We start from the raw sequence: 22,945 nt of genomic DNA, 5'->3' as shown, positions 1-22,945 counted from the left end.
CGATGACGTATATGACAGTGTGGATATTTAAATCAGGTAGATACTCTAAAATGTTAACATGTATTGATGTCATTGCACTCTAGAGAAACTTTTGCTATTAAACTGTACCTCTGTAAATGTGTGTGCGTGTGTGACATTTAGAAAGAACGCGTGTGTGTGTTCATGTGCGTGCATATGGCCGTTTGTTTGTTTATGCATGTGCGTGTGTTTGCATAATGTGTGTTTTGTGTAGCACAATTTCTGTGTGTACTTCTGGTCCAGGTGATCCCGGGTGTTTGGTATGGTCTGTGGGGGAGAGAGAGAGGGATAGGAGAGAGGCCCATGCAGCTGTATTTGGAATAAACAGACATTACCCTGCTGTGTTCTAATTTACTGCAGAGTGGGAATTAAACTTTAAACTCGTCCCGCCCCTCTGCAGTCCAATGCTCCGTTCTTCTGGCCATCAACAACCAATTGCACAATGTACATTATTAAAGTGGGATAATTTGAAGCACCCCCGACAGTTCTTTACCCACACTAGCATATTATTGTTGTTCATGGCTCTGAACAGATTGACTTCAGGTGAAAAACGCAAACATTTCCTGGTGCTTAAACTTCTGATTGCTTTGTTTCTTCTTAGTTCTTGGTTGCTAGATAGATGATCTACTGAGGCCCTGCAAACTCAACATGAACATTCTGATTTATGTATTTTCCAGATGATAGTCATTAAAGATCACTCTGACAATGATTATCAGAAGATGAATTCACATTGCAGTAATAGCTAATGTGTATGACCGGAATAATTACCGGGTTAAATATGCATGAGATCGCTCCAAGATTTTTCTCTCAGTGCAGGTTTGGAGTAGAGGATGACATGTGGCTTTCATATAAGAATTAGTCAAATTCCTCATTTCTGGCAGTCCGACTCAAACAGGTTGTCCTCTCTCTCTCTTTCGCTCTCTCTCTCTCTCTCTCTCTCTCTCTCTCTCTCTCTCTCTCTCTCTCTCTCTCTCTCTCTCTCTCTCTCCCTCGGCCTGCTCTGATGTTTTGCAACTGCCGGGTCCGCCACCTGGACGAGTGGATGACAAACAAACTGCAAATTTTCCTTCCAGTAACTGACCAAATAGATATTTATAACCAGCTGGTCACCTCCCACCCCCCCTTACACACACACACACTGCCCCCCCCTCTCCTCAGCTTTGACTGAGAGAGCCCCCTTTTAAAGACCAGTTGTGTCACTTCTGGCTTTGTTCTTAAACAAAGAGAACTGCCCCTCATCTGCCCGTAATTGGGCCGACTCTTGGAATGTGCTTGATGTCTCCGCACAGGCCATTGCCGCTCCAACACACAGGCAAAGGTTGCTGGGACATGGGAGATGAATGAGTGGAAATCCATCCACCCATTTCTGTTGTCCTTATTCTGTTTTCTTCTGCTTTCCCTTTTCTTCCACACCTCTTCTATCTTTGCTTTTACCTCTGTTCCACCCTTTCTTAGCCATCCATTTCCACAGGAAGGAGACCTCACCGTTGTGATAAAGGAACCCCATGTTGCCGGTAATGAAACAGTCTGCAGGCTTACTTTGCTTGCTCTGTTTTGGTTTTCCTGAGCCGCATCACCTTGCTAAGGTGGGGTAGTTGGATACACTACAAGGCTGACCTGTCACAAGCACTTACTGAGGTGATGCTGACCATGGACAGATGGCTGAGAGTGGTTTCGAGGGTGTTTACTATATGGTTACTAAAAGGAAGCAATTTAGAGAGTTCAAATTCCCCTTGCAAGAAAGGAAAAATGTTGAAACAGTAGTTGGCAGGCAACCAAAGTTCTGAGCCCTTAATTGTTTTCATTAATAGCAAATAATCACAAAGTGCTTACTCTGTATTCTGGGAAACATTATGGAGTTATCTGAGAGACTTGTACATCTGGAAAGTCTCGAAAGATTAGTTTAGAAATTTGTCTGTAGCAATCACAGGAACCCCACATCCAAGTGAGAAGGTTACGCAAATTTACGTTCCAGTCACATATATGTGAGTATATAAGTACTGTGCACCTTAGGGTGTTGATAAGCACCCTGCCCCCCGCTCTTTGGTTTGGTCATGATTCGTTTACTCCTGAATCCTTCACCTTTCACCTCCAGCTCCACTCTCCATGTCATGGCCAACACTAAGCTGGCTACCCTGGATAAGTAAATACATGATGTAATGTGTGGTTTCACCTCCACCCGAGGCCCCCACCCCACCTTCCTGCACCCACATCCAGAGGTGATTAAACTGGAGCGGAGCTGCTAGGTGGAGATAGGTGGGTATAGTCAACAGGGTACTGCTGGGTACAGATGAAGTGAAGGCTGTTTTTTTAAGGCTGTTTGTGTGGATGTGGGATGGAGCGGCGGGGGGCATGCAGGTTGGGACGAGGGGGGTTTGCTTGACTGAGCTGGGGCTCCTCCATCCCTGCAGACTGTAGCCGAAGTCATGCAAGTGGCTCCACCTCCCCCTGGCCGTCTGGGCTCCAGGTTCCAGGTGGGTGATTGGGGGCTGTTGACTTCAGCACACGGCAGCCGCTGCCTGGTCTCGCTGCCCATAACGACCTCCTCCAGGGCTACCGCTCCCATTGTCATTCACCCCCTGCACCCCCCATCCCACCTCCCCTACAATTCACAGGTCTGATGTCCCTCCGCATTGGAGCCTGACCTGGGATGGGCTGGCTGACCGCTGCCACAATGTTTGTCTGTCTGTGAGTGAGAGAAAGGCTGAATGAGTGAGTGCATTTTAATTCAATGTGATTTAAGTAATATTTCACCAAACAACCTCTCAATCACATGCTTAGTGTGCTCCAAACCTGAGTGTATGGATTGACAGCAGAACTATGCTCCAGACTGAGGTTTCTATGCACCTTTGCATTCTTTTGCACAGTATAAACTGATCTTTGACTGAATGAATTTATGCTGTTTCTGTTATATCTTATCGCCACCTTTCAAGTCTGCAGTGGGCGAGACACTCAAATGATTTCATGTGGAATGGCTTTAAATGGATTCGTTTTTGTCAGCTCCAGCAGAACAAAGGCACATATTGCGCCTTTATATGCATTGGACAAGACCACTTGCCTGGTTTATGTCTGCAGACAGAATTTTCTCGCTGAAGTGAAATAACTGGACGTGAGTGAGTCAGAACACATCGCAAACACCATCTTCAGACAGTGAAACTTCTGAGGAAAGTGTAGTAACTATACATGTACGTTTTGATGTGCTCTCTTTAGCACGTCATAATAAACCGGCCCGCTCCTCAACATGCCATGAAGAGAGTGTTTGTATCTAAACCTATTGAGAATTCAATTTAAGAGACAAGAACAAGACAGAGGGCAAGAAAGAGTTCAGAAAACAGGATGGCATGGAAATTACAAACTGTGTAAAATATTACTTGTGGGTGACGTTGAACATTTTGCATTTTGAGGCGGCCGTTTGGGTATCAGTCACTTTCACCTCCATGTAAAAGTAAACTTGCCGCTAAAACAGACAGCCGTGGAGTGGAAAGTGCCAGGAAGATTAATGAGGTGTGCCTTCCCTCTCTTTCACACTATCGTTCTCTTTATCCCACTGTTTGTCTGTGCAGGGTGTGGGTCAATATGTGTGGGGTGGCCCGATGGGGTAACACGACGAAGTAAACATGTAGAAGAGACAGCAGGCTGCTGTTCCTCGCACTCACATTCATACACATCAAACAGGGAGCTAGTGTTACCTTGTTTAGACAGACACCTTCTCCCTGCTCATTTTATCCCAATGCAAGCTTCTTCAACCAACTCTACTATTATCTATCATTAACTCGGGATCGTCCGGATGAACTCTCACTCTTTGATTCCTAATATTTTGTGCCAGTTTCTGTTGAAATTTGACGCTGATGTTTGCATTTATCACTGTAGTCTGTACCTGTGCTGCGTTTATCCTCCCTTCCAGAACATATGGCAAACCCATGAAAAGCAGGAGGGTGGTGTCTAATACTTTGTCAAGGAGTGAACCATCTCTTTTAGATGTGCCTGTCATCTATAAGGTGAGTGTTCTGCCCTTAGGACCTCTGCGGCCTCACATGGAGACCTACATGTGTTGGGCCAATCCTTAGTGTTTTCAGATGATGTTTCACACTGTCAGGGTTGACTTATCTGAGTGGGGAAAATTCCCAGGGAATAGACATATCCCACAGACAGCTTTGGAATGTTTTCACAGAATGGCCTCGGGACCCTTGAAGATGGTTCTGCTCCAGATTCTGCAAATGTGTAACCTTGGTTTAGCTGCAATCTTTTTCTTTCTATTGGTATATTTTCTATTTGTTGTTACAAAATCCTCCACATTTGTATCTTTTCTAGCCATCTCAGCCTATTTGTTTTTTACAAAGTCCTTGTTCTTCCATTTGTCTGTTTGCAAGTTAATGAAATGATGTTCGGTTAACTGTCTAAATGGCTGGTAAAGTAGAGAGACATACCACAAAACCCTGTGGAGCATGACGTTCTGGTATGCATCTTATCCACTGAACTATACACAGGTCTTTTCAGTATCCGTTTGAATGTTTTTGGTCAATAATCCTTAAAATTTGGTAGCCTAGAATCCAATAAACGAAACCATGTTACAAATACGAGGTGCTTTGTGTCAAAAGTGCATGTTTTGTTATCTGAGCTTGGTAAAAAAAACTGCACATGCTGAAGTTGCTGCGCTACAATGGGGTTTCACACACATCTGAAGGAGCAAAAGCACGCATTGTAACTCAAGTTTGGACCCAAGTCAGGTTGTCAGAACTATCCATTCTCCTTCCTTCAATATCTTTCCTCCTCCTCCTCCCCTCCTTTCTTTTCTATGAGAGAAGCTGGGAGATGGGACCGCAAGTCCCCTCAGAGGCTTGGTCCTCCATCAGTATCTGTAATGGATGTCAGATGTGTGTGAGAGGAGGCCATAGCGTGAGTGTGTTTCATGTTAGTTCTCAGCATGATGAGCAGGGAAGCAGCTGGAGATGAACAGAAACCACCCCGGCCCCCCTCACAATACCTCCATTTTTTATCCCCATTTCTGTCGCTTCAAGTATTGCTCTGCTGCTTTTCCCAGTGTAATATATTGGTATTAATAAAGGCAAACAAAGGCAAACATTCTGTAATGGGAGAGGGAGCAGTGGAAAGACGGTACTTTGGTTTCCCGGAGAACCAGGCAGCAGCCTCTTTACTTCCCCTCACTATAAATCTCATGGCAGTTTCAATAGTTGGATGGCCGTGCTCTGTGTTAACATTTCCCTGAGTTGATTACAAAGGAGTTCAAGGCGAACTGCTCTGTTATTGCTAACAGCCATGGTACCTAATAGTGTGTTATAGTGGAGCACTTCAGTCACACACACTGTCATACATTATCAATTTTCCCCTCTAAAAGAATTTCTTATTCACCGAAGCCATTGCTGCAAAGAGATGGATCTTTAAGTGGCAACAGAGTGAGCAAACATCCTTTCCCCTTGTGGCAATGCAACTCACGTCCCCATTGCTTAATAGGAATTTGTGTTTCCCACAAATGTCTTTGTTGGAACACCATCCTCTGACCACAAGCATTGAGCACGACAGCTCACATTTCTTTCGCCTTCTCAGTAACATTTTATTTGCATCACTGAGCTTTTTCCCCAGCAATTACTGCCCCGTGGAGGGAGCTGGAGATGAAGACAGTGCTGGGTTGTTAAGCCTAATGAGTGATTAATACGCCATGATGTTGCATGTTGACAACATTTTACAAGGTGCTAGAAAGCAATTCCAGGTGTTTCGTGAAGGAAAATCAATCTGACGCATGAGTCAAATTGAGTATTTACCACTCAGCAACAAGGAGGTCTGGCCTGCCGCTGTGTGGGCCGGGCCACCGAAGAAGTGAAGGGGTTTTGTGTTTGTGTGTGAGCAAGAGAAAGAGACTGAGAGAAAGTGAATGAAGAACACGGGTATGAACTGGGAGATGCGTTTATGAGGGCAGCTGGGGTTGAAGCAGGCTGGTTTGATCTCCGCTACGGTGACTTGAATGAGGGCACGACTGATATTTAGGGAATTTGAGCGGGCAGCCGGTTGGTAGGTCCCCCTCTGTCTGTGTAGGACAGAGGGGGGCGGGCACAGGGCCTCATTATATCTCTCTCCATGTCGGGCCCTTAAGTCCGTCTCCTCAGCGCCCGTTCTGTTTGTTTAGAGAGCCGGAGCCTTTTTAAGCTACATTTGGCCTAATGAGCCCATTATCTGCCAATGATCCACAAAGAGGCCCTCCTCTCTCGCTGCCTCCCCCGTGTCAAAGCTTGCTCGCTCTCTCTCTCTCTTCCTCTCTCTCTCTTTTCCTCTCCCCTTCTCTTCCTCTCTCGTCCTTTGTGTCCGTCTCTCCCCATTTTTCACCCCCGCCTCCACCGTCACCCTCATTTAGCTCATTCCCCTTTCGCTCCATCCCTCCCTCGTGTTAGTCACTCACCCCTCTCTCTCTCTCACTCTTCCCTCCCTTTCATCAGACCTCTTGCACACTACGCTCACCCCCACCACTCCCCCCCCACTCCCCACTCCCCCCCAGGACAACAGTGTAACCTCCTTCCTTTTGAAAACACCCGCCTCCATCTCCTTTGAGGCTTTTTATGTCGTTGTTGGGAATTACTTTGGTCTGGCTTCAACGGCCTCACACCTGCAGATACCGTTGCCTCTCTCCATCACAGCTGACAGTATGAGTTAACAGTAGCAGCAGAGGCCGGTTGTCTTCATGACAGTACTGCAGAGGATTTGTGGAGTCGTCTTCAGGAGCTAGATTCCTACAGGATGCCGACTTTTACTTTGTGAATACAACTTATATGCCTGGTTGTGTTTTCATCTCTCATCAAGTGTGGTTGTGTGTCCTCCAGATTACAGGTGCTGTGCATGGGCTTTCAGGAGTAGATTCTCAGACACCCTCACCCTGCTACATGTGGGTACCCCTCTCCTCCTTCTCCTCCTCCTCCTCATTTCCACCAGTAGCCACAGGAAGCTTGTGCAGATCAGCTCCTTCCCTGTTCGAGTCTGGTCGCCCGTTAACACTGAAGACTTAATTATGGTGATCTGGTAATAGCAGAGAAAATGGAAGGAATGCTGTCCACATGGTCATACTCACAGCAGGATTAACTGCACGAGCTGCACTCTCCAACCTCCACAGGCTCCGCGGCCCCTCTCACAGCTGCTTTCGCCTCGCGCTCCGAGGGAGGAGGGTGCGAGGAGGGAGGAGAGCGAGAGGAAGAAAAGAGAAGAAAAAAACAAAAGAATGAAAATTAATCTGCTGGGTGCTGGATCTTAATTCGATTTAATGAAGGCAACTAGAAGTCTGAGGGGATTTGCTCTCACACACCTCCACACACGTACCGCATAGTTTAACATCCAGACACACACACACGTACACACACACGTGTACACACACACACACACACACACACACACACACACACACACACACACACACACACACACACACACACACACACACACACACTCACGGCCAGGGCTCACTCATGTAGGTCCTATTGATCTGTTGGAACAAACCCTATTATGGGCAATTATGTTTTTCATCAGCCATGGCAAATCCATTTCTTTGCTTTCATTACTGGCTAATACAAGGAAAGTAAACCTATTTAGCTTGAATGTGACGCTTCCTGTTGCTTTTCAGAGCCAGATCGGAAAACTTTGTTTTCATTTACCGTAATGTTTAAGTCTCATATCACTTTGAAGCCAATTGTGACAATAAAAGTCCTCATTTGTTAGTTTTGAATTTCAATTTGCACACTTGAAACCAAATGATGGCCACTTACATCTGAAGGCATATTTGTAGTGGCGTGGGTTAAACCTACAGAGTTGCAGAGCTGAGGATCATGCGGTGTGGCAGACCTCGCCGTAAAGCAAAACAATCACAAGAGAAGGCCTCTCTTTGCACCCCCTTATTGCCCCCATTCCCCCCTTAAAAATGAAAAAGCAAAACCAGTCTCTCCATCTCTCCACCAATGCAGGAGAAGCCCATTACTATGTTCATCTTCTCAACGTTTGACAGGTGGAAGTAGAACTTTGGGGTTTATGTTTTAATTATAAAGAATTCCAGATGTGGAGGGGGGCTCATAAATTAGAAGCAGAGCTACTCAAATGTCTTTTTTCAAAGGGACCAAGCGGGTCAGCATCTGCTTCTCATTGTAGCCAATGTTATTAAGGGCCCTGACTACAGAAAGGCCCAAGTCCCCCGTCTGGCCCCACAATAATTGACACTATTAAATGTGCCTAAACAGATTTAGAGCGTCCAGAAAAGTTACATTTGTCTTGCAGAATGACTCTAATCATCTATTTTAGATTGAAGGGACCTAAAGAGGAGGAACCAAGCACCTAATCTGGTACATGATAGAGAGGGAGCAGGAGAAGAAAGAAGGAGGGAATGCAGGCGGGGGGGAAAGATGAAAAAACAAAAAAAGCACAGATACAAACAAATTAGGCGGTGTAGAAGGGGGACAGAGGAGAGAGAGAGAGAGAGAGGGAGAGAGAGAGAGAGGGAGAGAGAGAGAGAGAGAGAGAGAGAGAGAGAGAGAGAGAGAGAGAGAGAGAGAGAGGGAGGTCTGGACTTACCACCGTCCACACCATGCTGTTGAGCAGAATGCACATGGATGGTTTTACAAAAGCACCAGTCATGAAAGACCATCTGCTCGGCTCCTCTGATGATATTTAAAACCACATTAATGCAGGTTTTTCTTCTTTATGGAATGATGCGATGCACAGAGCAGTTTCTCCTCCCCCTCCTCCTCCTCGTTCTCTCTCTCCAGGGCTCCATTCATTGGGTCAGACATCGTTTGGGAGTGGATGTATTTAACAAGATATGAATTTGATTACTGTTATTTTGGTCTGGCCACGTTTTTCAACCAAAAAACCTTCAACCAGTTGCAGATTTGAGGGCAGCAGAATAGCGAGGAGGTCCCTGGGAGTGGATTGGGTGCAGAAATGATCTTTTTGCAGTCATGTTTTTGGGCTGGTGGGTGCAGTGGGGTCGGAGGGAGGCGGGTGGGTGGGTGGGGGTCAGAGGGGTGAGCTAGGGTTGGTGTGAGGGTGCAATGTTTTTTTTACAGTCAAGAAAGGATAAGAAACAACCCCTTCATCCCAAAAAGTGGAGCCAGATCAGCAGAAGTAAAGTGGGGCAGGAACTCTCAGGGGTGTGATTGAAAGGGTGAGAAGTTAATTTGGCAGCTTTTCCTCCTCGCTTTGCTAATGTTTCCTCTCAGGACTAAACACCCACAGCACCCCCCCTCCGCCAGCTCACCTCTCCAAACTCTGTAACCCCCCTAGACGCCCCCAGCCTCCACTTAGAGCCCTCCTCCGCGTACACACACACGCGTTTGCCACCCTGCCAGTGCCATGCTTCTCTTCTTTAAACATTCACATGACCTGCTTCCAGCTCTCGCCACCCCCACCCCTCCACTTCTTCGCTCTTCCTCCATCCTCTCACCCTAAGCCGAGCAACCCCTCCCACACCCTCGTGAAAAAGCACCCTCCATCGCAGCGGTGCACGCTGACCCGAGACGAAACCTTTTCTCCCCAGGAAACATCCTGCTCTGAAACACTTCGGCTCAAGTGTGTTTTCTCCTGGGACGTGTGGATGGGGGTGGGGGGTTGGGGGGGCCGCGCGAGGTGTTTGTGGTGCGGTACTTGAGCTAAATGGAGACCATGTTGGTGTATCTTCACGGCCTGTCAATCAGAAGGCTGCTGATGTGTAGGGGGGCTCTGCTACAGCTCAGAAGAGGATGAGGGGTCATGTGGGGCAGTTGCGGAGGCGGCGATGGTGGTGGTGGAGGGTAACTGGGAAGGTGTGTGTGTGTGTGTGTGTGTGTGCACAGCAGAGAACCACATGGTGTCCTTGCTCTCCTCACTCACCACATGTAGGATCGCTCCCATCAACAGCAACACTCTCCTGAGCGTAGCAGGGTTGGGATGGCGGCCCGTTGCGAGCAGGAGCCCCGGGTGAGAGAATGAGGCCAAGATTGCCAATTGAAAATCAGTCTTTTCCTTTTAAGTTAAGTGAAATTACTGTTATTCTTGGATATTACATGGAGTACTTGAGTGATCGCAAACAGCAACAGCTCCGATTTGGACAAAACAGTCTTATTATCTAACCGTGTCCCTCACCAGATGATGATGGTAGTAATGTTACAACTATTTTGTTTGCCAGCCAAAGGAACAAAATAATATCATTCCCCTATTTCTATTGTTTCTGGCGCTTTGGGCTACGGGCAGTAAACATTGAGAAAATGATTTAAAAACTGTCATGTGGTCACAATGTTGCGAATAAACACCCGAGCAGATGTTCGAATGTTGTCCACCTGATGTGTGAATTGGTACGTCTTCCTCTGGGTTTGGTCCACACACACACACACACACAGTTTAGAGCGAGGGGCAGATTTCAATCATTATAGCAGGGTGGGGTGGGGGTGGTCAGCAGGCTTACAAATGGCAATATATTAAGGTAATAAATGTTCTACTGTATATAATAAACATGCCCACGGCCTCAATGAGTCATAGAAAACATAAAATTTACATGTGGAATGACTGAGGCATAGCAACCTAAATTTCCACAATTATGTTTTCAAGAACTCAATAAACTCTCGATAATTTGAGGGCAAAGGTGGAAAAGCATGCATGCAAATACTTGGACGCGGTGAATTGAATTGACATATTTGATAAATAAACGTGAAATAGTTTAACTTTTGAAAGGACCGGTTAAGTGTTTGACATAGTGGCCCCCCCCTGGTGTAAGGGCCCCAAGCCTACAACGTGGAGGGAGGGTGGGGTCGCACCGCTGGGCTCCAATAGGTCTGACATCACCTTGGAGCTGTAACTCATTTTGCTGCAGTGGACTCTGTTGCATGTAGCACAACACTAATCAAACATACTTGTTGGCTGAGGCGAGTTGCTTGCACATACGCCCATGATCTCAGACATGTACCTAGCCACACATGTGCATAGATACACACACACACACACACACAATATTATACGCCACAAAAACATGATCTCACACACACACACACACGTGCTCACGCGCAGCTTCCCGTAAAATTTCTGGTGGCCTCCATGCCCATAAGTACCATTGGGGTCCCCATTGCGTGAGCGATCCTTTTTAGCCGTATTATTCCTCGACATTCCCAGACAATCTCCATGGAGGGATCTTAGGAATCTCATCATGATGTAATCTGACGTGACATGTTAGCTGCAAGTGCGAAGAGCGTTGTTATTGTTAATAACTGTTATCTTGTGTCGCAAATCGTCAATAAGGAGAGGCATTGCGGCTACCCGACTGCCAGTGTGTGTGTGTGTGTGTGTGTCTTCTCTGCTTTTGACAGTAAAGTTAGTACATATGAATGGCTACATATACCTTATCTAACGTATCTAATGTGTTAAACTAACCAAAAGCCTGTTCTTGGCATCTACATTTCTTCTAAGGTTCTAAGGTACTGAGCTCGGTGTGTGAGACTATACAATGGCATGCTTGTCTATGGTCTATGTCTGTGTTTGTGTTTCTGTGTGCCCGTGTGTGTGTGTGTGTGCAAGTGTGTGTCTGTGCATTCTCTCTCCCCCAAGCCAGCCGTGGGTGCCGGATGGAAGCACACGCGGCTAACACACTGCAGGATGCAGTGTGAGACAGGCCAGGTCGGCTGGTGACAGTATGCAGCCCCTCTCCTGCCTCATTTATCTGCTATGGCAGCGGACAGAATGCAATTTCCTGCGAGGGGGAGGCCGGGGGTGGGGGTGGAGGTGGTTGGTGGGGGGGGGGGGGGGGGGGTGGTGGTGTAGCAGTGAGGGGGCTAGTGGGGTTGGGGGGTGGTTGATGCAGAGAACATCAAAGGCCCCTGAAAGCTATCAGGAACTTGAGTACTGCCAGCGCTGCGTGCCAACTCTCCAGCCCTCACTCACCCTGTGGTGCACCCGGACGTCAGCTATAGCTATACACACACACACACTACTCTTGTTTGCTAATATGTATGAGTGCGTGTGTGTGTGTTTGTGAGTGTGTAAGTGAGGAGGATAAAAATACCCCTCCTTTTAGAGGCTCAGACACCTTGAGCTGGAGCACTCAGGGCAGCCATTAGGCATGTCGCAGTGCGGGGAGAAGGTCACAGTTTATCACCCCTGCCACCCTACCTCTCCAACACAAACACCCGCTCGCTCTCCTCTCCATCACTCCCTCCGTGCTGAGGGCGAGGGGGAGCCGAGCAGCTGCTATCAGCAGAGGTGAGCGGACAGGGCAAAGCAGGGAGGTTCGATTAGGACCATTTGGTGGTGTGCGTGTGTGAGCGCTTTGTAATGGAACCTCTAAATGAGAAGCAGCTTGGCTCAGTATGCCGAAGCTGCGCCGGCGTTTCTGTGTATTCCTGCACGTGTGTTTCGCCTCTGCGCTTGTGCTGTCTCTTATCTCACCGTGTCTCACTTAATTCCTTCCCTCCGTATTCTCGATTTTAACAAGAAACCAAGTTGAAGTAAAGAATCTTTCTTTGTCAGTTGTGTGTGAGCATATTTTCGATCGTGTTCCTGTCTGTAAGGGAAGTGGAAGAAGAGAATACGGTGCGTGAGAGGAAGTAACATGACAGACGCTCTCCGCCGTCCCGTTTTAGGCCGCATCCTAATTTCTTTTTAATCTGGCGTTAAACGAGCCGTTTCCACAGAGCCGAGGAGACGTGGCCATCCATGCTGTCGCGACGAAGCTCGTGCGACGGCACCTGCACCATCAAACCTGTTTTTTTTAACCCACATATTTAACATTGTGTTCAACCACTACAAATTCCGTGCAGCAAATTCTTGCCAGGTGCTGTTCAGAGAATCTAATTCTCTTTAAACTTCTTCCTAATCCCCCTTTCGCTCATGTAAAACAAAAAACAAATGCACGACTGAACTTTTCTTTACAGGACTTTTCTTTTCTGCGGTGTGCTTTGACTGTTACCATTCCCGCTGCATATAAAGAAAACACATTGATTGTACAGTATGATAGCAGCTGGCAGCTGGTTAAACAGTCAACAGTGCTGACCTCTGTACATTCAAAAGCCTACATCCATATGACCGAAGCTGGGCCTCAGACAAACACAACATTCTCTGCATACACCAGCCAGCTGGAGTAGACTCCTATATAGACCCTATCTAGAGCCTATCACTAACAGGATGGCTGGCATGGCCTATGGAATGCTTTTGTCTGATTCCCTGCATTACTGTGTGTGGGAGGTCATGGAACTGACCTCCACTTGTCGTCTTCCGCTTTCACTCAGGTCTGCTACATTTGTGCATTTCAGCAGCGGACCACCTTACTTTGTCTTTCAGTACCAGCTCTTGCAGGGAAGGTTAACCTGGTTACTTGAAAGGCCGGGGCTGGAGGTCTGGTCGGGGGCTAGAGGGGTTAGACGCTGGGGGTGGGATATCTTATCAAGGCCATCAGAAATGCCTTGTCGGCGGCCATTCATTGGGCTTGGGGGAAATAAACCAAACCGCCCCCGAAATGACTGAGTTAGACAGATAACAGCAGACCACGGGGGTCCCCTCTCCTCTTTCCCCACCCGTCTATCACTCTTGTTCCTCCATCTCTTTCTCTCTCTTTCTCTGGCTGGTTTTATTGGAGAGGAAACAGAAAACAGAAAGCCTCAGTGTGGGAAGCCACTTGTTATCTGAGAGTCTTGGGAATCGAGGCCTCGGCAGAGGCTTCACTCAGCGCACTAATGAAAGCAGTACAATTTGGCCGCTTTCGTTCCCAACGTAGTTAGACCCCCCATCCCCATTTCAGTGCAGGTACTCCTGCTCCCATTTGCCTCCCATCCCCAACTTCCGTCTTCCTCTGCAGTTGCTCCACACCTTGACCTCTCTTTTTCTTGTGGGGCCCCATGAGCAACCAAGTAATCCTGCAAATTGCTTTTGTTTGCCAAATCTTATAGAAATGCTCGCCTGTTGCTCCAAATCCACTTTAATAATGCGATTAGCCTACAAAGCACAAACTAACCTGATATTTGTTGCGTCTCTATTAAAATTGAATTTCTAAATCGCTGAGAGGGGTTTGTTCTTCTCCTCTGACCAGCTGCATAGACATAGACTTCATTAGTTTCATGTGTGAATGCCTTGCTCATATTTAATTTATATAATAGGCCCGTTGGAGTAACAACAGCTGCACAGATGCAGCACAGATGCTGAAAAATGTATTTGGCTATCTCAGAAGAGGTCCTTGGATGTTTTGTGTACAGCCTGTTTTGCAGGCCTGCTCCTATAGAAGACATGATGGACAGGTTTTTAAAAGTCACACATGGCCCCTTAAACCATAGAAAATCCTCCCTATTCAACAGTTCATTAAGGCTAGAAGATTTAAGTTTCCACAACCAAACAATGCAGCAAAGATCCACTAAGTTCACCTTTGTTTGCCACATAGCTGAGGTTTACCATCCCCAGGTGAGTGACTGAGAGCTGCTCTCTGTTCTGATTCCCTCCATGCTGTGGTTCTCCCAGTGGAGTCAGGGCAGGGAGGCAGTAAGGCCATGTGAATGCTGTTCAGAAAGGTAAGACTTGGCCGCCGGGCATCCGGAGAGAGGGCTCAGCACCCTTTGTGGAGGATCCCTGACAGGTTGGGGCGATGCACAGTCCAGCCCCTCCCATCCACTTTCACCTGTGATATTGTCCCAGGTGGAGGGGTGGAGGAGGAGACAGAGGGATAGGTGGAGGGGTTGCAGAGGAGGCACTGAAATGTCCCCATAGGGCACGGCTTCTGTGTAGCTCGATATCCCAGCGGGCTTTGCCGGCCTCCAGAGAGAGGTTAAATGAAGCCAAGGCTGTCTGACGGACAAAGGCCGCAGGTCAGCACCCAGCCCTTTGATCCATTCCTGCCCTCCTCAGTCCACAGAGCCAGACCTTTTTGTTTCACCTTGCTTTTCTATCCCCAAGGCTAGCCCCCTTTTTTCCTCTCAATCTGCCCCCGACAATGGAGTCACTTACAAAGCACTGAGCGTTGTATGGTCTGCCAGTCACCAGAGGGGAGACGTTTCAAAGGGAAGGCAGAGGGGTTCAGTGTCTCCCAGGTCCCCAGTGAGGAGATAGATACTGATTCTTTCAGTCCCCAGTACTGGGCCACAACCCCACAGCTGCACCCAGCACTTTATACAACAAAGACACAGCACGGCCAGTTCATTAATATGGGAAGAAAACTGTGGATAATGAAGCACAGGAATCCATTGACAGATACTTGAGTCCACCTCCGGCACCTTGTTGGGATAGGATATGTATCTTTCTTCTATTTTTTAAACTTTTTTTAACTTATAAATCTTTTAAACTTCAGTTGGAAGTGTAAGATAATGTCAAGCAGACCTAGGAAAAATACTCCCAAGTATTATAGGGTTGTAACTTTACAATTTCAGTGCCAAAAAATAGCTTGCTGAAATATGGCTTTCAGTTGTGTGTGTGTGTGTGTGTGTGTGTGTAATCTTTTTTTTCATTTCTCTCTAATGGTCAAAAGGGGGGGAAAGGATTTATCTTAGATCTGCACATGCTCTTCTGCAGATGTAGAAAGACAGGAGAGCTAACATGCTTTGAGTTTGCCTCCGGCCTGTTCTGCAGCCAAAACACTCAGGTGGAGCTCTGCTCAGAGATGGCAGTCATATAAAAAGTTAGAAGTAGCTGACACTTCTCCTCCTCCCTCCTCCCTCTGTGCCCGAAGACCTTGTTTCAGGCCATCCCTTCCTCTTCAAATGGCAAGTGCAAGTGTGCATTTTCTTAACCTTATTCTACTGAATCCCAATGGCAATGAGCTGGCATTGGAAGTGAACCACAGTTACACACGCAACAGGGACATTGTTCAATTCTCAGAATCCAATGTACATGGATTGGATATGAGCAGTTTTTTCATCAAAGTCACCTGTATTAACAAAACGACCCTATGATGAGATACAGCAGACTGAGCAGAGACTTCCTACTGCTTGAACTGCTGAGAAACATGTAACACTAAAGAGGTGATCACAGAGTCACAGGTTTTGTCAGACGCAGAACCCAATCATAATCTTCAAGATTAACAATTTTAATGTGACTGAATTGCATTTTCAGCACGGCGCAGTGGCCAAGTGGTAAGGCGTTGGTCTCGTAAACCAAAGATCATGGGTTCGAACCCCATCTGTGCCTTCTTACAGAGATTATCAGTGAAATGGTCATGTACAAATTCTCAGTTTGTTGGGGACCTGTCTTTGGAAGCAGAGGCTGGGCGGTTCAATTTGCATTTTTGTGGAAAAACATTGTGTAACAGTATGTATGTATGTATACACGGTGAAACTGCATGAAATGTAAAGTGCGTTTGTTTGGAAAAGAAACTTCTCAGTCTCGGATAATAAAAGGGTGTTCTTCTTCTTCTTCTTCTTCTATAAGTAACACACTTAGATTATGTGAATGTAAAGCAATTTTTTAACGCACCTTATGCCTCACATATGATGTCACCTCAAAGGGCAGACTCGCCTCATACTGCAATTGCGCAACACACATCGAGTGTACAAAGAAATGCAATTGTTTCTGTTCTTGTATATGTCTGAATCACATCTTTCCCCTGTAATAGCAGTAAGGAAATATTTGCAAGTTATTTGAGCGCATGTAAACATTCTGAGTGTCTCCCATCTAAACAAGTATAGGTGTGTATGCAACCGTGTGTTTATGTATGGTGTGTTCCTGGGTGAGCTGGAATGTAAAGGCAGCACTGGGGGCCTCTGTGGTGCTAATGGATTAACAGGCCAGCTTGGCATGCTAATGGAGATTGTCTGTGATGTAATGAGCTTCTAATTAGGTCACCTCTGAGCTTGACCCTCTTGTAATGAGGGGGGCAGAAGGGAGAGGAGGGGCCGGGGCTGGTGATAGCACCCTGACCTGCAGGTGTGAACCGGCCCGAGCTGTAAACAGGGTTGGACATTCCTCGCATTCTCAGCTCAGCATCCCCTCCCCAAACTCCCCTCCTCCTGTTTGCCAATAACCCTTCTCGAGCGCTATGGGTGGATACACACACAGAGAAACAATTGGAGCCACATTTCATGCTCCAAGGTGCCTCCTTAGCGATTCAAATGCTAAAGAGATCTGCAGGAGGGGAAATATCTTATTAACTGTGTAAGATTTTGATCAGTCAGCCCTTTTGTCTGACCACCGTCTGCTCGGAAGGACTGAAAGACACCAATAATCATTCACTCCTCCGTGGCTCAGCGCTTCTTCTTCTCTGACTTTCTTTTCCTCTGCCTTGGCACAAAGTGGCGCACTGATACCACCTCTCAGCCTTTCCCTGACAGAACAAAACACCTCTTTATTTTCCTCGGGGGAGAAAAACACCCAGTGTGCCACAAGGCGAGAGAAGAGGTCGAGACCGATCCATCTGCAGTCATTACAAGTGCCCCGTGAAAGGATTCCAGGAGGACTGCCAGCGCTTTTATTGCACCTTTTATGGGCATTGCATTATAATAAGTATTGCATGATTATTCTCACAGGGATTTTACAATGTGGTTGTGAGTGTGGTCTAGAATAAAGCGTAAATACAGAGTCCCCTTAAAGGTTGTGTTATTTTTCTCTCCATTTATGTTGATTTCTCTCCCCACAGAGAAGCATTCAATTCTAATTAAGGTTATGAAGGTACTATATGGTTTGCACATGCGTAATTATATGCAGGTGTGCAAGCATGCGTGTATGTGTGTGTGTGTGTGTATACGTTTGTGGTTGACTGGAAAATGGTGGCGTTAAGATGTAGTGTTTGTTGTTCTCAGAGCGACAGATAGGATCAGAGTGGGTTATCAGGCATGGAGGGCGGTGACCAGGATGCACGGAGCTTGAGGGGGAGTGGTGTGACGAATGACCTATAGGAGCTTATCACTGTGTTTGTACTGTAGGACTTATCAGATGCATAAGGCTCAGCATCCAGTCGCTTGGTTTGAGCTCAGTTTAACCTCAAAGTGAAACTGTCTGGAGGTGTAGGTGATCGGCGTGGAAAAATTAGCAAGCAGAAGCAGGAATGTTGCAGTCACTAACGTAATTCACAAAAACATCAAGGACAATGTTTGATTCGGAATGATTTGGATGCAGAGTTGTGATCAAGAACTGGTGTTACACAAGTAGCTATCCCTCTCTTTCATCCTATTAAACACGATCAGGGGTATGAGGGGTCTGGGGGGGAAACACTGGACACGTCATCAATCCAGTTCAGGGCTAGAGCTGTAGATATGACCAACTGAAATGAGAGAGACGGGTGTTACAACTGTAGGAAACCTACTTCATCATGGGGCTCAAAATCTGCTTTGATGGACAAATGGCATCACCACTACAAAAGACATCATCAGCAAAAATCAGCTGATGTAACCCAAATCAGCGTCTGCGATCAGTCTGTTTCACCGGCGGACTGATATAATATTTCGGCTAGACCTCTGAGGGCCGGGAGGTGCGGAGACAGGAACCCCCAAAGAAGTAAGTGGACACTCTCTTTATCAGTCCCTCGTTCCCTCTTTTCTTTTGGTGGCCTAGACTCATTAAGCCGTCTATAAATGGTCCAGTCTTAATGAGGAGGCTTTTATAGGGCTTCTCCTCGGGCCTCTAGGGGATAATCAGACTGCAGTAGGAAGTCGTCTGTCTTGATAGCCTGCCCCTTTTCTCAGCGGTGGTCCGGCCAGGCCCTAGCCCCTATCCAGCAACGCACTCACAACACCCATCTCCCTCCATCTCTGTTCAGCTCTCTCTTTGCTAGCCTTCGCGTTTAGTTATTTCATGACATGATAAAAGTCAGCTGGTGCCCGGTGCTCAGGCCACTTGTGGGTCTTTTAATTGCCTCCTTCCTCCCCCTCGGCCCAGCCGGCTGCGGCTCTTTTTTACGAGGCCCAGGCCCAGCGGCTGCCGCTCGGCCTTTTGAGGGTCTTCCTTCTCTCCTCAGGCACGTCTCTCTGGACCCTCAGGCGCTGAGACTTCTCTCCATTCATCGTTGAAACAAGCAGGACCGTCTAACATGTAAATTGTATGTGGTAGAGAGATAAAGGCACAGTGGGAACAAATAATGAAGAACTGAAGGAAACTTTAGATACTTCACACCAAATTGATTTTCATATTTCAGACGAAATCTGTTTTGGAAGAAACTTAAAAATAAATCACAATCTTGAAACGTCTGTGTTTTGTTTGTGTCAGTATATTCTCCTTGCACAGCTTCACTTGTGTCTCTGGTACTCACAGGACACCAGTGTTTACTTAGTTACTTAAGTAGATAATGAAGATTCATTTTATGTGTTGCTTTTGGTGATTAAAAGCGTATTCATCAATGTCATGTCAGGCAGTGCTTGAATACGGGTGAAAGCCAATCCCTGAGCAGATGTTTACCACAAAGGTCAGAGAGCATGCTGTGTTTACATCAGCGGGTTTAGGACGGACATGTTTAGAATTGGAAATGCTGCTGTAGGCAATGACTTTAATCAAATTACCTTTTTCCTTTCTTCTCTCTCCCTCTTTCTCTCTATCATTGCTCTTAAGAACTTTCTTTTTGTCTTACAAGATTCAAAACAACTGCTGCCGAGCGTCATTGAGTGTATGTCACTTCCTGCCTTAGGGTTAGTGTGGCCTCTCCACTTCCTCCCTTATTCATTCCAGAGGAGGGCTCTCAAGTGCTGCTCCATCTGAGGGAGCAGAAGACCTTGTTTCAGCCTTGGGGCTCTGTAAAAAGCATGCAGTCTGTGATTTGGAATAAGATATGTAAATCTGGAATGGCCTTTAGTATGTTTCTAAGAGGAAAGTTACTCACCAGCTGCTTTTTGTAACTGTGTCTAAAGTCATGCCTTTTAATTCTTGGCAAGAGATACAAAGAGGGGCTGAGAGGAGAGAAGGGAGAGGCATGGCTTATGGGAAATGGAATGATAGCTCAGACCAAAACAAATTGTTTCTGGTTTCACTTGGGCCCGACCCTATTATCAGGCTGAGTGTCAGATCAGACAACTGCTGAAGCAGAAACAGTCCAGATGGAAGAGAAAAACATTGACCACTTGGAGACAGTTTGCACTTGTGTAAGTGCTGCTTTAAATTGTAAATGTGGAAACTTGGGGTGTATGTGTGTGTATATGCATGTTTGTGTGTGTGCGTGTGTGTGTGTGCGTGTGCACACTCTTTCGGGTCAGTAGGTTGAAGGTCAGGTCTAAGGCCACGGTCCTTGCTGGGGGGGAGGTGGCCATTACCTCCGAGTTGCGGACATGAGGGAAAAGTGAAATGTACTCTCAGATCCTAATGATGTTTTCTTTCGGAGCGCAAAATCTAAACATGTCCGTTGCTCAGTAATGTGACCCCATGTGGGGTCAGAGTCTGGTCACTTCAGGAAAGACTTGTGTTTCAATTACTGAAGCTTGAAACAACACATTGCTGGGATAAACTTCTAAGGCTGTGAAAAATGATGAGCATGCATTAGGTGCAGGTTTATACAGTATTATCACACAATGTTAAAATGTCAAAATGTGACTTGTTTTACTTTGTGAACTGCCAATAATATGCAAAATATGGAAATGATCCATTCCAAGCAAGGTTAACATTTGTCTTGTTTTCTTGTGGGAACGATTGGATCTTAATCATAAAAACAAATTGGGAGTCAGTGTTAGTACATGATAAGAGCTCTTTCATAGCCGCTGAGCTATAACAACTTGGAAATGTCTTCAGTGTTTCATCTTTTTTTTGACTTAGTAATTTTTACTTATTGTCACCACATAAGAAATCGTCCAAATGTCCGTGTCTCCCTCCTACAAACTACAATCTATCCCATTTTGAGGACCATTGGTATACACAGACACACTGTTGCAATGTCGCTGACTTGAACAGGCAACTCATCAAGAGCAGAGATGATGATTAAAGCAGAAGTCATAGCGGAACAATACAAATAAGGAATGTTTAACATGCGTGTGTGCAGGATGAGTGTCTATGTGTTGGTGAAGAGAGGAGCTGTGCTTACAGGGATGGGTGGAGCATACAACCAATAAGTCATGTCAAACACCAGCCAATGATGGTAATTTATAACATTTTCACTGGGGGGTGAGTGACTGTGTGGGATCTCGGTCGAAAGAAGAAAAAAAACCCTGTGGTTGTAATTAAGTGATACTTAAGCAAGAAAAGGAACCACTTGAGATTTTTTTCCTCTGGGTTCCTCCCCTTCTCCTTTTTAACTCTAGTTGCATCATCACACACACACACACACACACACGAGTCCCCCTTTTTGGTTCCGTACTGACACCTCAACCTGACTCACCCTGATACCTACGTGGTGTTATTATGACTACTGAGCAGAGCATTTGGGTGAGGCCCACTCTTTGTTGTTGACAGGATAGGGGTGATTAACGTGCCTTCTCCTGACCCCAGCTGCAGCCTGCTCCCTCAGCCCTCCCTCCACGGTCCCTGCTGCTCCCGATGCCTGAACCTCCAGCCCAAGAGACAGCCTCCCTCTCTCTCTCTCTCTCTCTGTCTCTCTGCACTCACATTGGTGTGTTGGTGTGCACATGTGCGCTTTGCTTTGTAGGCGATGAGGCCATAATGATGTGCGAGAGCAGCGGGGGGTTTGTTTAGTTTGCTTAATTATCATCTAATCACTTCCTATAACTTTATAGTGTTTCCGCTGTTTTATTGAGAATAGCTTAAACCATTGCTTTTTTTTCTCTTTCATATGGAATTTGCCTAAATGGTGTGATGTCACCCTTCTCCGCCCCCACCCAGCCAGCCTTGGGGCACCCTAGACAAGGAAAATTAGAGGGGAACTTTCACATAAAAGACGAAGGCTTGGCTGGTTTCAAACCAAATCAGGTGATGCGAAGGAAAACAGGTATTTATGGGCCAGGTTCATTTCTGCTGCTCGGTAGCAACAAATTCATTTTTAATTACAGAAAAAATATCCTGGAAGTCATTTGGTTTTCCAGCCAGGCGCTGTAATCAATTTCTCTTTAGTGGGGCCTGTTGGAATGATTGTTGACCACAAAGCCTGCTAGTTAGTTAACCGCATTAAAGTTGCTCTGTTGAGAGATGTTGGATTAAAGAACAGGCCTAAGTGGAGCTCCCCATACTGGCCCTGAAACCACCCACTGTTTCTAGTGTGGTTCAACAGTACGTGGGTGGAGATGTGCATGCAAGGTGTGTGTATGTGTGTGTTCGTATGAAGACGTGTCTTGGCGGTAAATGTCTACGTCTGTATGTCTACGTGTGTTTGCGTAAACTTTGCACTGACCAGGACCGAACTCCAAAACTCGCCTCGACAAGCCGCGAATGGATCTTCTCTCTTCCACACGCCCAGATCTTCACTGTTTTGCCTGAACACAACCCGAGCTTTATTTCGCCGTAGAAAACAAATATTAAGTGCACGGCTTTCTGCTTTACCTCTGCTGCTGTGTATCTGGCTGGCTCTCGCTTGCTTCTGTTCCTTCACGTCCCAGATATAATTATAGCTGTCCAAAGGATGATTATATGTTTACTCTGGAAGCTGGCCGACTGCCTGTCCCCAGTCCCCGAGGAGCTGCCTCTCAAAGGGGTTCCTCTTTAAAAGCGCCACAAAAGTGCCTTCAGCTGAGGTTCTCAAACACATAAGGGAGCAGATAGAACGACGAAGATAAAAAGAGAGAGAGGCAGCGAGAGAGAGAGAGAATGGCGGTGCCTTTATGTTATAGTATCTATTTATACAGGTCGATCCGCCACACTAGGTTTTGTGTGCGTTCTGGTGCGTGCGGGCCGGTTAGCAGAGTCTGGCAGCGGCCGAGGGGAGGAAACAATACATTTATATTCACACAGAGCATCTGCTTTTAAGATATAGGCATGTTATTAATGTTAAAAATAGAGAACAATGCACAAAAGCTTCAACAACACTTTTCATTCCCCCACTGACACGAATACCCTCAGCTGCTGCTTCTTTGCATTGTTCAAGTCTCCTAAAGACTGCGTGGTTACAGAAATATAGTATAAGTTAATTGCATGTTACGCTGTG

The 22,945-nt window shown here is 46.5% G+C and overlaps 1 non-coding gene across 1 annotated transcript; it reads left to right on the top strand.

Moving 5' to 3' along the window:
• The first annotated feature begins 16,059 nt into the window (after nucleotides 1–16,059).
• trnat-cgu (transfer RNA threonine (anticodon CGU)) lies at nucleotides 16,060–16,131 on the top strand. Its single transcript has one exon. It is a non-coding gene; the product is annotated as a tRNA-Thr (tRNA).
• The last annotated feature ends 6,814 nt before the right edge of the window (nucleotides 16,132–22,945 follow it).

This window comes from Genypterus blacodes, unplaced genomic scaffold, assembly GCF_046128005.1.
Source record: "Genypterus blacodes isolate CSIRO-AG114 ecotype Tasmania unplaced genomic scaffold, CSIRO-AGI_Gbla_v1 ptg000147l_1, whole genome shotgun sequence".
NCBI lineage: Eukaryota > Metazoa > Chordata > Actinopteri > Ophidiiformes > Ophidiidae > Genypterus > Genypterus blacodes.
This window is presented reverse-complemented; position numbering and strand designations above follow the sequence as displayed.